The sequence below is a fragment of the Saccopteryx bilineata genome, chromosome 9 (genome assembly GCF_036850765.1).
Source record: "Saccopteryx bilineata isolate mSacBil1 chromosome 9, mSacBil1_pri_phased_curated, whole genome shotgun sequence".
Lineage (NCBI taxonomy): Eukaryota > Metazoa > Chordata > Mammalia > Chiroptera > Emballonuridae > Saccopteryx > Saccopteryx bilineata.
The window spans coordinates 45,335,483-45,351,785 of NC_089498.1; the positions used below are offsets into that span (position 1 = coordinate 45,335,483).

The 16,303-nt window shown below is 44.9% G+C and overlaps 1 long non-coding RNA gene and 1 pseudogene across 1 annotated transcript; both read right to left on the reverse strand.

Moving 5' to 3' along the window:
• Positions 1–7,939: 7,939 nt before the first annotated feature.
• Positions 7,940–9,237, reverse strand: LOC136313531 (uncharacterized). Its single transcript, XR_010727155.1, has 3 exons — positions 9,132–9,237; positions 8,734–8,865; positions 7,940–8,201 (listed from the first exon to the last, which is right to left on the reverse strand). It is a non-coding gene; the product is annotated as an uncharacterized lncRNA (long non-coding RNA).
• Positions 9,238–12,323: 3,086 nt separating this feature from the next.
• LOC136313132 (dynein light chain roadblock-type 1 pseudogene) lies at positions 12,324–12,702 on the reverse strand (annotated as a pseudogene).
• Positions 12,703–16,303: the final 3,601 nt, after the last annotated feature.

Genomic DNA, 16,303 nt, shown 5'->3' on the forward strand with positions numbered 1-16,303 from the left:
TGGAAGATTATATGTTTCTAGGAATTTATCCATTTTGCCTAGGTTGTTCAATTTTTTGGTATACAGATCTTCATAGTATTTTCTTACAATCCTTTGTATTTCTGTGGTGTCAGTTGTTAATTCTCCACTTTCATTTGTAATTTTATTTATTTGAATCCTCTCTCTTTTTTTCTTGATGAGTCTGGTTAAAGGTTCATCAATCTTGTTTACCTTTTCAAAGAACCAGCTCTTGGTTTCATTGATCCTGTATTGCTTTTTTAGTCTCTATGTCATTTATTTCTGCTCTGATCTTTATTATTTCCTTCTACTTCCTCCGGGCTTTATTTGTTGTTGTTTTTCTAGTTCTTTAGATGCAGGTTTAAGTTGTTTATTTGAGCCTTTTCTTGCTTTTTAAGGTATGCCTGTAATGCTATGAACTTCCCTCTCAGGATTGCTTTTGCTGTGTCCCATAAATTTTGAGTTGTTGTATGCTCATTTTCTTTTGTTTCAAGGAAAATTTTGATTTTTTCTTGATCTCATTGTTAACACATTTGTTATTTAATAAAATGCTATTTAGCCTCCAAGTGTTTGACTGTTTTTCAGTTTTTCTCTTGTAGTTGATTTCTAGTTTCATGCTATTGTAATCAGAGAAGATGTTTGATATAATTTCAATCTTTTAAAATTTATTAAGACTTATTTTGTGTCCTAACGTGGTCTATCCTAGAGAATGTACCATGAGCACTTTAAAAGAATGTATATTCTGCTGCTTTGGGGTGAAAGGTTCTGAAGATATCTACTAAATACAGTTGATCTAGTGTGTCATTTAAGGCTGCTGTTTCTTTGTTAATTTTCTGTCTGGAGGATCTATCCATTGATGTTAGTGGGGTATAACAATCCCCTACTATTATAGTATTGCTGTTGATCTCACCCTTTATATCTGTAAAAATCTGCTTTATATATTTAGGTGCTTCTATATTAGGTGCAAAGATATTTACAATGGTTATATCCTTCTGTTGGATTGCTCCCTTTATCATTATGTAGTGACCTTCTTTATCCCTTACTCTTGCCTTTGTTTTAAAGTCTATTTTGTCAGATGTAAGTATTGCTACCCCAGCTTTTTTTTTCATTTCCATTTGCATGAAATACTTTTTTCCATCTCTTCACTTTCAGTATATGTGTATTTTTTGTTCTGAAGTGTGTGTCTTGTAGACAGCATATGTATAGGTCCTCTTTTCTTATTAATGCAGCTACCCTAATGTCTTTTGATAGGAGCATTTAATTCATTTATATTTAAGATTATTATTGATATGTAGTTGTCTATTGCCATTTTATTCTTTAAATCTACAATCCCCTTTTTCTCGATTTTTTTTCCTCTTTTTTTTTTCTTCTTTGCTCTTTTTACTGCAGGCTCCTTAATATTTATTGCAGTACTGGATTGGTTGTAATGAATTCCTTCAGTTTTTTTTTTGTCTGGGAAGCTTTATATTTCTCTTTCAATTTTAAATGATAGCCTTGTTGGATAGAGAAGTCTTGGTTGTAGGTTCTTGCTTTGAATATTTCTTGCCAATCCCTTCTGGCCTCAAGTGTTTCTTTTGAGAAGTTGAATGTCATCCTTTTGGAGGCTCCTCTGTAGATAATTAACTGCTTTTCTCTTGCAGCTTTTAGTATTCTTTGTCTCTTAACTTTGGCACTTTATGATGTGTCTTGGTGTCTGCCTCCTTGGGTTCCTCTTTAATAGGCCTCTTTGTGCTTCTTGAACTTGTGTGGCTTTACCCTTCATCAATTTAGGGAAGTTTTCAGCTATTATTTCTTCAAACAGCTATTTCTTTTTCAGCTATTATTTCATCTATATCCCTTATTCATTCTCTTCTCCTTCAGGAACCCCGATAATGCAGATGGTGTTTCTCTTCATGTTGTCACAGAGGGCTCTTAGAGTTTCCTCAGACTTTTTGAGCCTCTTTTCTTTTTGTTGCTCGGCTTTTGTGCTTTCATTTATCTTGTCCTCTAAGTCGCTGATTCGATCCTCTGCTTCATCCAGCCTGCTGTTAATTCCTTCTAGTGCAGTCTTCATTTCTGATATTGTATTTGTCATTTCTGACTGGTTCTTTTTTATGATTTCAATGTCTTTTTTGATGCTTACTATCTCTTTATTTAGGTGCTCATTGTGACCATCAATTGTTGCTCTAAGATCCTTTAGCATCCTAAAAATCATTGCTTTAAACTCTGCATCTGGTAATTTGGTTACTTCCATCTCATTCAGTTCTTTTTCTGGGGATTTCTCTTGTTGATTCATTTGGGTTGCATTTCTCTGCCTTCCCATTTTGTCTGTGTATTTGGTAGCGCTGTCTGACTTTGAAATTTTTGTGGGATCTCTATGAAGAAGATGGGCTCAGTGGTACTGTCCTCCAGGCCACTTGTTTTCCTTGTTCTAGGAATTCTTCTTGAGGGTACTATTTTCCCTCTTGTTGTATGTGAGTATTAGATGCTATTGGTCCTTTTGTGGGTACAGTTTTCCCTTCAGGCTGGCTCTAAGGGTCAACATTGATCATGTGTATTGCACACTGTGCAATGTCTGTCCTGCTGGGCATATTCTCCACAGTGTCTGGTGCAGGCTAGACTCCACCTTTGGGTGTGCTGCTTGTGTAGGTAGTTGAGCTTAGGGTTGGTGCTATCTGCCACCCACTACCAGTAGTGTTGGCTCTAGTTTATCTTGGATTGTTATCAGCTGTTGTTTGTAACCCCCTGTGGGCTACCAGTCTACAGCTACTGCACTTTTTGCTGTTTGTGTGTGTGTTTTCTGTGCCTGGGTACTGTGAGAGGGGCCAGCCTTTGTATAAGGATCAGCTTCCTCCTGCTTAGAGATGACAGCAGCTCCATAAAAGCCTCAAGCTTTATAAGATTTGTCTCCACTTTTCAGCTCCTCCTTCTCCTCCTCTTGCAGCTGCCTGGTCTTCCCACAGAGTCTTCTGTAGTAAGACTATAATGTGGGCTCAGATTGGCCTCACCCAACCAACCCCTCTTCAGGTTGCTCGCTTGGTGGGTTAGGATAGCTGAGGTTTGAATACGATTGTAGGACCCCCTACTTCAGGGGTCTCTTGGTCAGGAGCTCAGTACAGGAAATGTGGCCCCTACTCCAGAGCTTGGTCCCTTGGCCACTGCTGAATACTCAAACTTTATTTCTCCCCAACAAGGTGAGCAGCAGGTTCATTCCAAGTGTGGCTAACAGTCCCCTCTGCAGAAGTTCTTTCAGCTGGTGAGACCCTGGTCTCAGGAGGAAGACTGAGAGAGTCCTCTCCTGGAGCTGACTGTGCCCCTCCCAAAGGTGGCTAAGCCCCTCGACCAGATCCAACAGTAGACTCACAGGGACCCACACATTAAATGTCTATTTTCCAAGCCTCTCTCCCTCCCCCCTGTGAAATCTAGCATAGAAGGATAGAATATTCAGTGCCCAGGCCGCCTGACTGTGAAGTTCTACCCTATCCAATGTACATGAGCTGCTGTGCTGGTGCTGATCACAGAGAGTAGAACTCACCTCAGCTGGCTCAGGTGTGAGGAGCTTTTCCTTAGGTTACCACTCTAATAAGGATTGTTAGGTCCTGAATCAATGCTTTCCACAGTTGGCCCCCAGATGTGCCCTCAGTGCAGACCAGTGGGCCACACTGCCTGTGACTGGCCCTCAGCAATCTTTTTGGAGATAAAAGCAATCCAGAGCTTGTGGCTGCCTCTGCTAGGCCCAGGTGTACATGGAAATACCAAGCTGCACTCCTAGGCTGGCTTTTACTCACTCTGAGCCTGGGGGAAGCTCCGCTCAAATGGCCAAGTTTCCCTGAGTCCCGCCTCTTGCAGCCTCTGTCTGCTGGCTGCTTGCTGGGCTCAGCTGCTGAAAAAAACCTCTGCTAGAGTCTAGAGCAGTGGTAGTCAACCTGGTACCTGCCACCCACTAGTGGGTGTTCCAGCTTTCATGGTGGGTGGTAGCGGAGCAACCAAAGTATAAATAAAACGATAGATTTAACTAATAAAGATTTATTTTGCCAAACAGTGAAAATCTGACATAAAGTACTTGGTAAGTAATTATTATTATATGCTTTAACTTGCTGTAACTCTGCTTTATAAATTATCACCATTACTGTGGAACTGGTGGGTGGTTAGAAAATTTTACTACTAACAGAGATACAAAAGTGGGCGGTAGGTATAAAAAGGTTGACTACCCCTGGTCTAGAGCCTGCAGCAATTCAGGGATTAGGAAAGGTGGTGGGTGTGGCTCCACCCCTTGGCCCAGGTGTCTGTCCAGACTTTTTTTCACAGACCTCAGTAGGGTGTGGCCCAGGAGTCTGATGGATGTGGCTTCTGAGACCCAGAGGTGTGGTCTGCCCGCTCTCTGGACAGCTTCAACAGAGTCTCCTGTGAGATGGAAATACTAGTCATAGACTTGGGAGTGGGGGAGGGGGGTTCTGGTCTCAACACCAGAAAACTGAGTCACTGATGTGCTCCCTGCTTCCTGACCTCTCTGAATGACCCGTCGCCATAACTGGAGTAGGAGAGACTCCCAAGGGTGGAGCAGCTGCTTTTCCCCAGGCTGATGCCACTCAGAGGGGACTGCTCCACCCAAGAAAGATGGTGACGGAAGTACTGGAGAATGACTTGGCACAGGGGTTCTGGTGGCCATTCCCCACAGCGTCTCTCCCTGGGTTTCCAACTTACTCTCCTCATGCAACTCCCGTACTCTCAGCTTTCCCCGGCCAGAGCCCCGGGTAAGTGGATGTGAATGAGGTTTTCTGCACGGGTTCTTTAAGACGGAGTCTGCGTCTGAGAGCTCTGTTTCTTTCTTGTAGACAGAAACCTGGCTCTTTTCACAGCTAAATGCTATCTGGGCGCCTTTTCTAGGCTCTGGGGCTCTAGGCTGGGTCTCTGGGCCTGAGGCTGGGCACCCACACCTCTTAGGGCGACCCTCCCCATAGTGAGAGTCCCTCCGGACCCTCTGCCACTTCTCACTTCTGGGGGCAGGGCAGCCCTTTCTGTGTCTCCACCCTCCCTACCAGTCTCAATGTGGCTTCTTCTGTGATCCTTGGTTATAGAGTCGTCTTCATTTAGTCAAAAGTTGGTTTTTCAACATGATTGTTCTTGAATTAAGTTGTAATTCAATTTGGTCCTGGGAGGTCGCAGTTGGAATGTCCACCTACTCCCAGGTCAATGCTTTATCTACTGTGCCACCACAAGTCAGGCATATGTGGAGATTTAAAAACACACTAATAAACAATCAATGTCAAGGAGGAAATCAAACAGAAAATCAAAAACTACCTTGAGACAAATAAAAATGGAAAAACAACTTTTCAAAATTATGAGCTACTGCAAAAGCAGTTTTAAGAGGAAACTTCATAGAGGCCTACCTCAATAAATAAGAAAAATCCCAAATAAATAATATAATTCTACACCTAAAGGAACTACAAAAAGAATAACAAACAAAACTTAAAGTAAGTAGAAAGAAGGAAATAATAAAGACCAGAATGGAAATAAACAAAATAGAGACTATAAAATAGAAAAGACCAATGAAACTAAAAGGTGGTTCTTTGAAAGGATAAATAATGAGAAACCTTTAGCAAGACTCATCAAGAAAAAATGGCTGGAGAGCTCGGTTGGATAGAGCAGTGTTTCAAAGCACAGAGTCTGCCAGTTCGATCCGTCAGGGCAAATGCAGGAACAGCTCGATAGTTCTGTCTCTCATTCTCTCTCTCCTCTCTTGCTGAAATTAATAAATAAAACTTTTTTAAAAAATTAAAAAAAATATATAAAAGGACAGAAAGCCCAAATAAATAAAATCAGAAATGAAAGAAGGGAGATTACAACTGACATCAGAAATACAAAGGATCATTAAAGAAAATTATGACAATTATATGTCAACATACTGGAGAATCTAAAAGAAAATGTATAAATTTCTAGAAATATACAATCTTCCAAGATTGAACTAGAAAGTAACAGAGAATCTAACAGACCAATTACTAACAATGAAATTGAATCAGTAATCAAAGAACTATCAAGAAACAAAAGCCCAGGACCAGAAGCCTTCACAGGTAAATTCTACAACACATTTAAAGAATTAATACTTATCCTTCTCAAACTATTCCAAAATATTGAAGAGGACAGAAAACTTCCAAACTTACTCTATGCGGCCAGCATTATCCTAAAACCAAAACACAAAATTACAAAAAAAATTTATAGGCCAATATTCTTGATAAACACAGGTGCAACAAATTATCGACAAAATATTAGCAAACAGGATTCAACAATACATTAAAAAGATTATACACTATGACCATGTGGGATCTCATCCCAAGCAAGATACAAGGATGGTTCAACATTGTAAATTAATCAAATTGATACATCACATTAATAAAATAAAGTGTAAAAACCACATGAACATTTCAGCCTGACCGGTGGTGGCTCAGTGGATAGAGTGTCAACCTGGGATGCTGAGTTTCCAGGTTCAAAACCCAAGGTCGCCAGCTTGAGAGCGAGCTCACCCCCTTGACTGTGGGGTTGCTGGCTTGAGCCCAAGGTTGCTGGTTTGAGCAAGGGTTCACTGGCTTGGTTAGAGCCTCTGGTCAAGGCATGTATGAGAAGCAATCAATGAACAACTAAAGTGCTGCAAGTACAAGTTGATGCTTCTCATCTCTCTCTCTTCTTGTCTCTCACACACACAAAAAGTATATATATATATATATATATACATATATTCCACTTTCTGCTCAAAATTAAAAAAGATATAGGACCTGTGGTGGCACAGTGGATAAAGCATCAACCTAGAACACTGAGGTCACTGGTTCGAAACCTCAGGCTTACCTGGTCAAGGCACATATGGGAGTTGATGCTTCCAGCTCCTCCCCCCTTCCAAATTTTAAAAAAAGTAAAATTAAATTAAAAAGTTACATATTTGGTAAAGTCAAAATACTAAATGGTCACTTTGCCTGGCTCACCAATGGTCTTCACATCTGGGGACCATACATCATAGGAAGGGCTTTCCCCCTTATGTCAGATTTTTGAGGACTGTTGTGAAATGAATTGGGAAATGATAGTCATACCATAGTTCCCACCATAAATGTGCTCTGTAGCAGATTGACTTTAGAACAGGAAACATAGGCAGTGGCGCAGTGGATAAAACGTTGGACTGGAATGTAGAGGACCCAGGTTCATAACCCCAAGGTTGCAGGCTTGAATGCGGGCTCACCAGCTTGAGCACAGGGTCACTGGCTTGAGTGTGGGTTCACAGACATGACCCCATGGTTGCTGGTTGAGCCCAAGGTCGCTGGCTTGAGCAAGGGGTCACTAGCTCTGCTGGAGCCCCCGGTCAAGGCACATATGAGAAAACAATCAATGAACAACTAAGGAGCTGCAGTGAAGAATTGATGCTTTTCATTTCTCTTCCTTCCTGACTGTCCCTGTCTATTCCTCTCTCTGTCTCTTTCTCACGTGTGTGCACACACAAAAAAGAGAGATACAAAAGAAATAAAGAACAGGGACATATAGCTCTAGAGCAGTGGTCCCCAACTTTTTTTGGGCCACGGACCGGTTTAATGCCAGAAAATATTTTCACGGACTGGCCTTTAGGGTGGGACGGATAAATGTATCACGTGACCGAGACAAGTGTCAAGAGTGAGTCTTAGACGGATGTAAGACTTAGAGGGAATCTGGTCATTTTATTTTTATTTATTTATTTATTTATTTTTCTTTTCTTTTTTTTTGAAGCTGGAAACAGGGAGAGACAGTCAGACAGACTCCCGCATGCGCCCGACAGCACGCCCACCAGGGGGCGATGCTCTGCCCACCAGGGGGCGATGCTCTGCCCCTCCAGGGCGTCGCTCTGTCGCGACCAGAGCCACTCTAGCGCCTGGGGCAGAGGCCAAGGAGCCATCCCCATCGCCCGGGCCATCTTTGCTCCAATGGAGCCTCAGCTGCGGGAGAGGAAGAGAGACAGAGAAGAAGGAGAAGGGGAGGGGTGGAGAAGCAGATGGACGCTTCTCCTGTGTGCCCTGGCCAGGAATCGAACCCGGGACTTCTGCACGCCAGGCCGACGCTCTACCACTGAGCCAACCAGCCAGGGCCAGCAAAGGTCTGTTTTTATCATCACGCTCATCTGTCAGAGATAGAAATTTCAATCTTGCCACTATCCAGCAGTTCTGGCCACAACGCCCCCCTCTTCCAGGTCCATAACCTGCCTCTTGTGACACCTAGGAAGAGGGGGAAGAGAAAGAGGAAAGAGGGAGAAGTCTCAGTAAGAACAGGCAGATTCTCACAACAGCCGGGGCCTATAGGGAGACCCGAAGCAGGTATTCCCAGGGGCCAGCCAGGGTGGTCTTGTTTCTCATCACCACACAACTGTGCCCACCACCGTTCTCCATCATCCATTTACGGAGGCCCTCTGTTAAATTAAAAAAAAAAAAAAAAGGCTGTGCTCAAGCTCCTGGCCCGGAAGTCTTTCACCAGCTCCTGTGCGGCTCCGCCCCGGTTCCAACCCACCGGCTCCAAGGGGGATGACCCCCTTGGCCGGGCATCCCACCCTAGGTATAGGGGGTGCGGATGAGGTTGCTTCCAATCTGTCTGCACACGCAGAAGCAGCCCAGGAAGCAGGGTCTGGAGTCTCGCGGGCAGCAGCTGCGGGCGAGCGGCAGCAGGGCGCAGCGGTCCTGGGCCCGCATGGCCACCAGGGTGCGCCAGGCGGCAGCACTCTAGCAGCATGTGTGGAGGCAGGTGGTTCCGCACCATACGGAGCAGCTCCGGTGGCAGTTGGCTCAGGTCCAGGGACTCCTCGGTTGTGCTCCACAGAGATGATCTGGGCTGGCTGGCTCGTGGAGGCCGAGGCGTCCACGGCCCTCCCGCCAGGCCCTGCTGCACCTGCAGGAGAGAGTCAAGGCGTTAGGTATAACTTCAGCAGTGTGCAGCCTCCACCAGCCCCAGCCCTGCTAGCTACACCCCAAGACTGCTGCCCCCAAACCTCTTCAGTCGCCTTCCCATCCACACCACCTGCAACCTTCTCCCAAAGGCCTAAGTCCCGTTTTCCAACCCGTCCCTGCCAGCCCCCCATCTCAGCTCCCGCTCACGCGCACCACTGCCCACACCAGCCAATCTCGCTCGGCAACCTCGCTGACCCTGAATCCTACCTTGAATCTTAGCCACTATTCCTGCCCTTGGGCCTTCCCCTCACCTTTCGCGTCCCCATCCCCCTCTTCAGCCCTCTTTACTTGCGGGCCCTTCCCTACTTGTTAGCCTGCATCCCCACCCCACGCCACCATCCTTCCTCTAACTCTCCAGTCTCTGCCCGCTGCTGCTTTCTTATAGTCCAGCCCCCTACTCCCTCCGCGGAGCCTCCACTTATAAGCCAGCCCCTTCCAGCCGCCTCTCATACTTCCCATACTTGCCAAACCTTCCTTCTTGAGGCTGTATTCGGACCACCGTGTAACTACAGAACCCGACGGATGCTGCAGACACGGAGGGGGCGGGGCCACCGGGATCTAGAATTTGTCACTTGCCCTCACCAGCCGGTTCCTTGGAATTTCCCTAACTGGCTGGAAGATGCCTGGCACCTAGCCACTGCTGTTATTTTCATCAGGTATCCTGCACGGAAACGGGAGATGTTATACGCGTTTCACAAGAGAAAGAGGCCCCTGCAGGAGCCAAATGCATTTCTATTTGACTCCATAAATGAGTGCTCTAACCAGCTGTTAACCTAAAAATAAAAGACCTTTTCAATGTGAGAGGCAAAAAAACACTTTTATATTGAGATCAGTAAGAATACAGATTGGGGAGGCACTAATTTAGGTGGAGGCTCAAATAGTGTTCCATCAGGAGAGAAAGGCAATGGGTATTTATGAGTAAGGGGAAAATTACATCAACAGAAGGAAGGCGTTTCTATTGGTGCTGATAACATGACATAGTGATATTAATGCTATACAATGTTTTTTTTTTAGAAATTTATTTTATTTTATTTTTTACAGGGACAGAGAGAGAGTCAGAGAGAGGGATAGATAGGGACAGACAGATAGGAACGGAGAGAGATGAGAAGCATCAATCATCAGTTTTTCGTGGCGACACCTTAGTTGTTCATTGATTGCTTTCTCATATGTGCCTTGACCACGGGCCTTCAGCAGACTGAGTAACCCCTTGCTTGAGCCAGCGACCTTGAGTCCAAGTTGGTGAGCTTTTTGCTCAAGCCAGATGAGCCCGCGCTCAAACTGGCGACCTCAGGGTCTCGAACCTGAGTTCTCCACATCCAGTTCGACGCTCTATCCACTGCGCCACTGCCTGGTCAGGCAATGTTGTACAATGTTTTTAATTTTCAGTCCAGCAGTCATCAGTCTGGTCGTCATAACAACTGCTTTATTTATTTATTTATTAGATTTTTAAAAAAATGTATTCATTTTTAGAGAGGGAAGAGAAAGAGAGAGAGAGAAAGAGAAGGGGGGGGGAGGAGCAGGAAGCATCAACTCTCATATGTGCCTTGATCAGGCAAGTCCAGGTTTCAAACCAGTGATCTCAGCGTTCCAGGCTGACACTTTATTCACTGCGCCACCACTGGTCAGGTTCTTAATATCTTCTCAAACAGTTCTTTGGCACACAATATTGTCTTAGCCCAGTGCAAAGGTTACTTTGCCATCTTAACATTGCAAAAGTTTGAGATGTAAGATGTAAAAGGCAGTTCCTTTGGCATAGCAGCTCCAGATCCATTTTAAAGGAACTCCGTTTATACATATTATTGTTTACAACAGAATAACACCAGCTGACCTTTATGGAGCAGTTTACTATTAAACCAACTACCCCCTGATGGAGGCACTGCTGTGTCCCCTCTTCAGAGGTGAGAAAACAGGCTGGCAGAGGCCAAGTGAACTACCCATGGCCATACAGTTAGTAGGTGACAGAGCTGGGGTTTGAACCCAGCCAGCCTGGTTCTAGAATTCCTGCTTTTAAGCTCTCTACCAACAAAAATAAAATGCTCGCTACACATATAATATCAAATATCAGCAAACAAAATGTGACATGGATTCTTGCCCACATGGAACTTATCTTCCAGAGGGAGAGACATGATGAACAGGAGGCTAAATGTAAATTATATAGTGTATTAAAAGGTGATTAATGCTATAAAAAAACTGAGCAGGGAAGGGGAATGGGACATGAATAATCTGGGTGGGGAGACCCTGAATTTAGAGAGAAGGCCTGACTATTACATTGGCCTGATTTCTTCTCCATACATACATTTTTCTTCCCTTTAGCATTTCTTTTATTTTTAGTTAAAGAAAAACAGCCTTTTCCAAAGACAACAAAAGAAACTGAAAGTCAGAAGGAAGCAGAATGTGGGCTTCTCATAAACTTTTGCCCTGAAACCTGATTGAGGAAAGAGGGTCCTCCTGGTGTGGTGGGTAGAAATAGGGCTCTCAAGGAGTCACAAGAAAAGCATTAAGAGGGTGTGAGCAATTGTGGTAAGGTTTATTGGAATGAAAGCAAAAGACTGTCCCCCAGTGCCTGGTGTCTCATTCACAACCAGGTGGCTCGGCTCCATCCCACTGTGGAAGAAGTTCAGCCTCTGGGACTGCCAGCCTGCATCCACGCCAGTCAGGCCCAAGAGTGTCTCACTCCCCATGTGCATGTTTGTTGCCAAGGCTGTGCTTGGCTGTGACTGGCACTGTGCTTGGGCCCCTGCAGCTGCCAGGCCCACATAGCTGATAGGGGGAGAGAGTGCTAGAGAATGCAGGCACCAATGCAGGAAACTTGAAGCCTTTGTGAAGCTTTGACTATATTATCTTGGGCTTGGGAAAAAGCAGGTTTTCTTTCAAACTAACCAATCTCTTTCCTTGATCTTAGCTGGCTTGTGTTGCCCCCCCCCCCCCCCCCAGCCATCTTGGCTTCTATTGCATATGCCTAAACAGAGGAAATTCCCCTTTACTGGTTCTACCCCTGGGTGGGGACTAGTTGTCTCTGAAGAGATTGGAAAGCCAGTTCTTCCTGCCCACTCTGGGAAAGGAGGGATGTTAATCCCCCTTGGGGGGCAATGCTGTTATCTCCCTGGTGTGTCTGGAAGCTCTAGCTTCCTAGTTAATCCAGCTTAATTAGATGTCTGGCTCCTTTCTCTTTTGCTAATATCTAACTAGCTGCGTACACTAACACTAGGAATTCAGGGGCAACTGGCCAGCAGAGGGATGGCTTTGGAGGGTGGGATGGAACTGCAGCCCACCTTGGTTACTGGGTTTGTCAGCATGGGATCTAAAGGATGTCCACTTGCCTGTTGCTTGACATGATTAACACCATTCTTCTTAGCGGGCATTAAATTAAGGAATGATGCATGGAGCCAAGAAAGCGGCTTATTCAGTTGGATTCTAAATCAGAATCAGGAAATAGTCTTTATCTGATGCAACCATAATTTTATTTTTTCTAGAATGAATTTGAAGAAAGACAAGGTCATTCTGGGGGTCAGTTTCACCCCTGTGCTCTGGGCCTTCAAGGTGAAGTTGTACAAAGAAAAGAAAAGAAGAAAAAAAAACACCAAAAAACAATGAAGTTGTGCATGATGTTGGCTTATTGTATGGTGTTAAGATTGTCCATTGTGCTCTTGATGGGAATGCCTTCTGTATTCACCATGATGACTCCCTGCACCCCCTCCTGGCTCTGAAGTTACTTCAATGTCTCTTCCACTTCTGCTATGTTGGACTGGTTGGGTAGTTCTGTGTCACCAGACTCCATATGTACATTTTCTTTCTTTTTTTATTCTTCTTCTTCTTCTTTTTATTTTCTTTTAATTTGAAAAGTATGTTTTTCACAGTCAGGGCACGCAGAATAAGTGACCATCTGCTTCTCCACATCTTCTCCCCTTATCTCTCTCTCTGTCTCTTCACTCACAGCCATGGATCAATTGGTTCGAGCACATCGGCCCTGGGTGCTGAGGATGGTTCCCTGGAGCCTCCGCCTCAGGTGCTAAAAATAGCTCAGTTGTGAGCATGGCCCCACATGGGCAGAGCATTGAGCAAGATGGGGTGTTGCCAGGTGGATCATGGTCAGGGTGCATGTGGGAGTCTGTCTCTCTACCTGCCCCCCTCTCCCTTGGAAAAGAAGAAGAAAAAAAGGGACAGTGAAACAAGGACGGACCCAGAACAGAGAAACAACAGGAAAGCCTAGGGAGGGCTGCTCTGTCTCACTGGGAAGTCAGAGAAAAGAGGCCTTGGAGACAGGTTCAGGGCTTGACCTGGGACCAGCTGCCACTGCCCACTGCTTCCCTGGCTGCAAGTCTTGTGGGGACCCTTAGGGTTTAGGAGATGCGCACCTGAGAGGGAAGAAAGGAGTAGGTGTGCTTCCAAGATGGAGAGCACACCATGTGTATATTTTTCTTTCTTTCTTTTTGTGACAGAGACAGCGAGAAAGACAGAGAAAGGGACAGATAGGGACAGACAAGAAGGGAGAGAGATGAGAAGCATCAATTCTTCGTTGCAGCTCCTTAGTTGTTCATTGATTGCTTTCTCATATGTGCCTTGACGGGGGGGGGGGAGTTTGGAGGGGGCTACAGCAGAGCGAATGACTCCTTGCTCAAGCCAGCGACCTTTGGGCTCAAGCCAGTGACCTTGGGGTCATGTCTATGATCCTATACTCAAGCCAGCGACACTGCGCTCGAGCTGGCGAGCCCGTGCTCAAGCTGGCGACCTCAGGGTTTTGAACCTGGGTCCTTGTATTTCAGTCTAATGCTCTATCCACTGTGCCACCCCCTGGTCAGGCTATTTTTCAATAAACATTTTGCCTCCAAAAGTGAAACAATGTACCAAGTATCCAGCTCCAACTACAAACTCCTGGCCAATGTGGTTGCATCTCTCTTGCCACCCACTTGCTCCCATAGGCAATTGGAAGCAAATCTCAGGCATCACACCTTTATGACCATAACAATACATTATTGTTAATGTAATTATGTAAAGTGTGGGAATCTTTTCTGATAACGAGATTATGAAAATTAAATTATGACCCAACTGTATAAATTTTAAAAAATGTTAAAAAAATTTAACAACTTCAAATAAGATAAAAGGGCAGATACTGACAGGTCAATTTCCTTTCTTACTTTTTTTTTTTTAATTAAAAAAAAAATTATTTATTTATTTTTTACAGAGACAGAAAATGAGTCAGAAAGAGATAGACAGGGACAGACAGACAGGAACGGAGAGAGATGAGAAGCATCAATCATTAGTTTTTCATTGCGTGTTGCAACACCTTAGTTGTTCATTGATTGCTTTCTCATACGTGCCTTGACTGTGGGCCTTCAGCAGACTGAGTAACCCCTTGCTGGAGCCAGCGACCTTGGGTTCAAGCTGGTGGGCTCTTGCTCAAACCAGATGAGCCCGCGCTCAAGCTGGCGACCTCAGGGTCTCGAACCTGGGTCCTTCCGCATCCCAGTCCAACGCTCTATCCACTGCGCCACCACCTGGTCAGGCAAGTTCCTTTCTTATTCCTCAGTTCTCCTCAGAGGCAATCTGTAAGTACCTGGAAATACTTCCCGTGCTGTACTCTGATTAAAAAGAAAAACAAATATAAATGGGCTCCAGAAAGGCCTACCACCTAGAAGAGAATGTTTAGAGAATAATGGCTCCCAGGGTAGTTGGTGTGGAAAGCACCACAGGAGTCATATAAAAAAATTATGGGGAGCATTCTGGTGTTAAAGTGATGAGAGGGATGGAAAGAGCCATGCACAGGACAAGGCCATCCTGTGGAGAACTGTCTTGGATTCCTCTGCTTATTCAATGTCCTATGCATCCTTGTGTGAGGAGAAATCCTGTTTATCTGAGCCGAGACCCCAATTCCATTTTGCATTTAAATTTTCAACTGTATTAGTAGACATGGAATTGCCCAGGACTGCTACTACCGAGTCAATTGGAACATTGTCCTTGGCTTGGTTGGGACTTGCTAATTGTTCCCCACTTGAGAAAAGCAGAAATCTCTTCACCTGGGCAGTGCCGGAGGTGGGTTTTATGATGCTTCAGGAATTTCACACGGAGGGACCAACATCCTGGGGAGATAGCAAATCTTCTTGGGAGATTTTTAGTACACAGGTCTGAATTTTCAGGTCTGCATGTGAAACAAATTGGGGGGTGGGCGAGTGGAAGGTGGGTTGAAAATTATAAATTTCCGTCCTTTTATTTTACTTTTACATTGCAGTTAGGGCATTTTGTTAACAATATAAGGATTATCTGTGAAGGCAGGTTTCATTATCTAAGTATTTCATTTCAAGACAGTAGAGATGGCTTGAGAAACTGTCATAAACAGAGGGTGGGCACTGACAGCCACAGTGACTGGACTAAAGGGTGGAAGGGGTGATGCAGGGCCTCTCCTTGCCGAGGCGCAGTCGGTAGGGTGGCTGGGAAACCTGCCAGTCCCGTTTGTAGTAGAAAATTCCTGAATCTCTGGAGCACTGGAGGTAGGCCAACCACACAAATAATTTCATTACAGATGCCATCCCTGCCCCCAGCTCTCCTGCATGAGGCCATTGTTGACAGGACTGGAGTGGCTGGGTAGCTGCATTTTGAATCCAGGAATATATTTCGATTCTGAGAATGGGTCCTTTGTGTCAAGTGAGAGTTGAGAGGGAGGACATGTATAGTAACCAAAACCTGTGCTTTCAGGAGGCAGGGAGGGATTTGGAAAGGGGCCAGCCCCGGGTGGGGGTAACCAAACTCCCTCCCTCTGGTGATTCAGGTCTGGAGTGCCCATCATTCCTGGGGTTGGGGAGTGGGGTAGGAGGGGACAGGACTATCAGTGTAAAACACTCTCATCTCCCAACCCAACCCATGGGGCCTCTAGAGGGTCAACAGCAAGTCAACTAAAAAAAACAAAACAAAACAACACACAAAACCATTTTGTCCTCTAGAAGTAATTTCTCCTACTGGAAGCCACACTTGAAAATAATGAAGACCTTAAAGAAAGTTCAGTCAGAGCCAGTTTTCAAGGTTAAACACATCAACAAAATAAGAGGTTTTAAAACCTAAAAGGGAGAGACCTAGCAGGCTTTGGGGAAAAGAAAAGGGCTGGGCAAGGGGTTGAAAGGGTAGAGTATTTTTTTTTTTTTTTAAAGTGATATAATGTCCAGGATTTCTTTAAAATAATCCAGTGGTGGGGCTGGGTAAAAATATAGATTTTTTAAAAAGGTTGACCACAGCCTGACTAGTGGTGGTATGGTGGCTAGAACACCAACCTGGGATGCTGAAGACCCAGGTTCAAAAACCCCGAGGTCACCAGCTTGAGCGTGGGATCATAGGCATACACTCATGGTCATTAGTTTGAGCCCAAAGGTTGCTGGCTTGAAGCCCAAGAT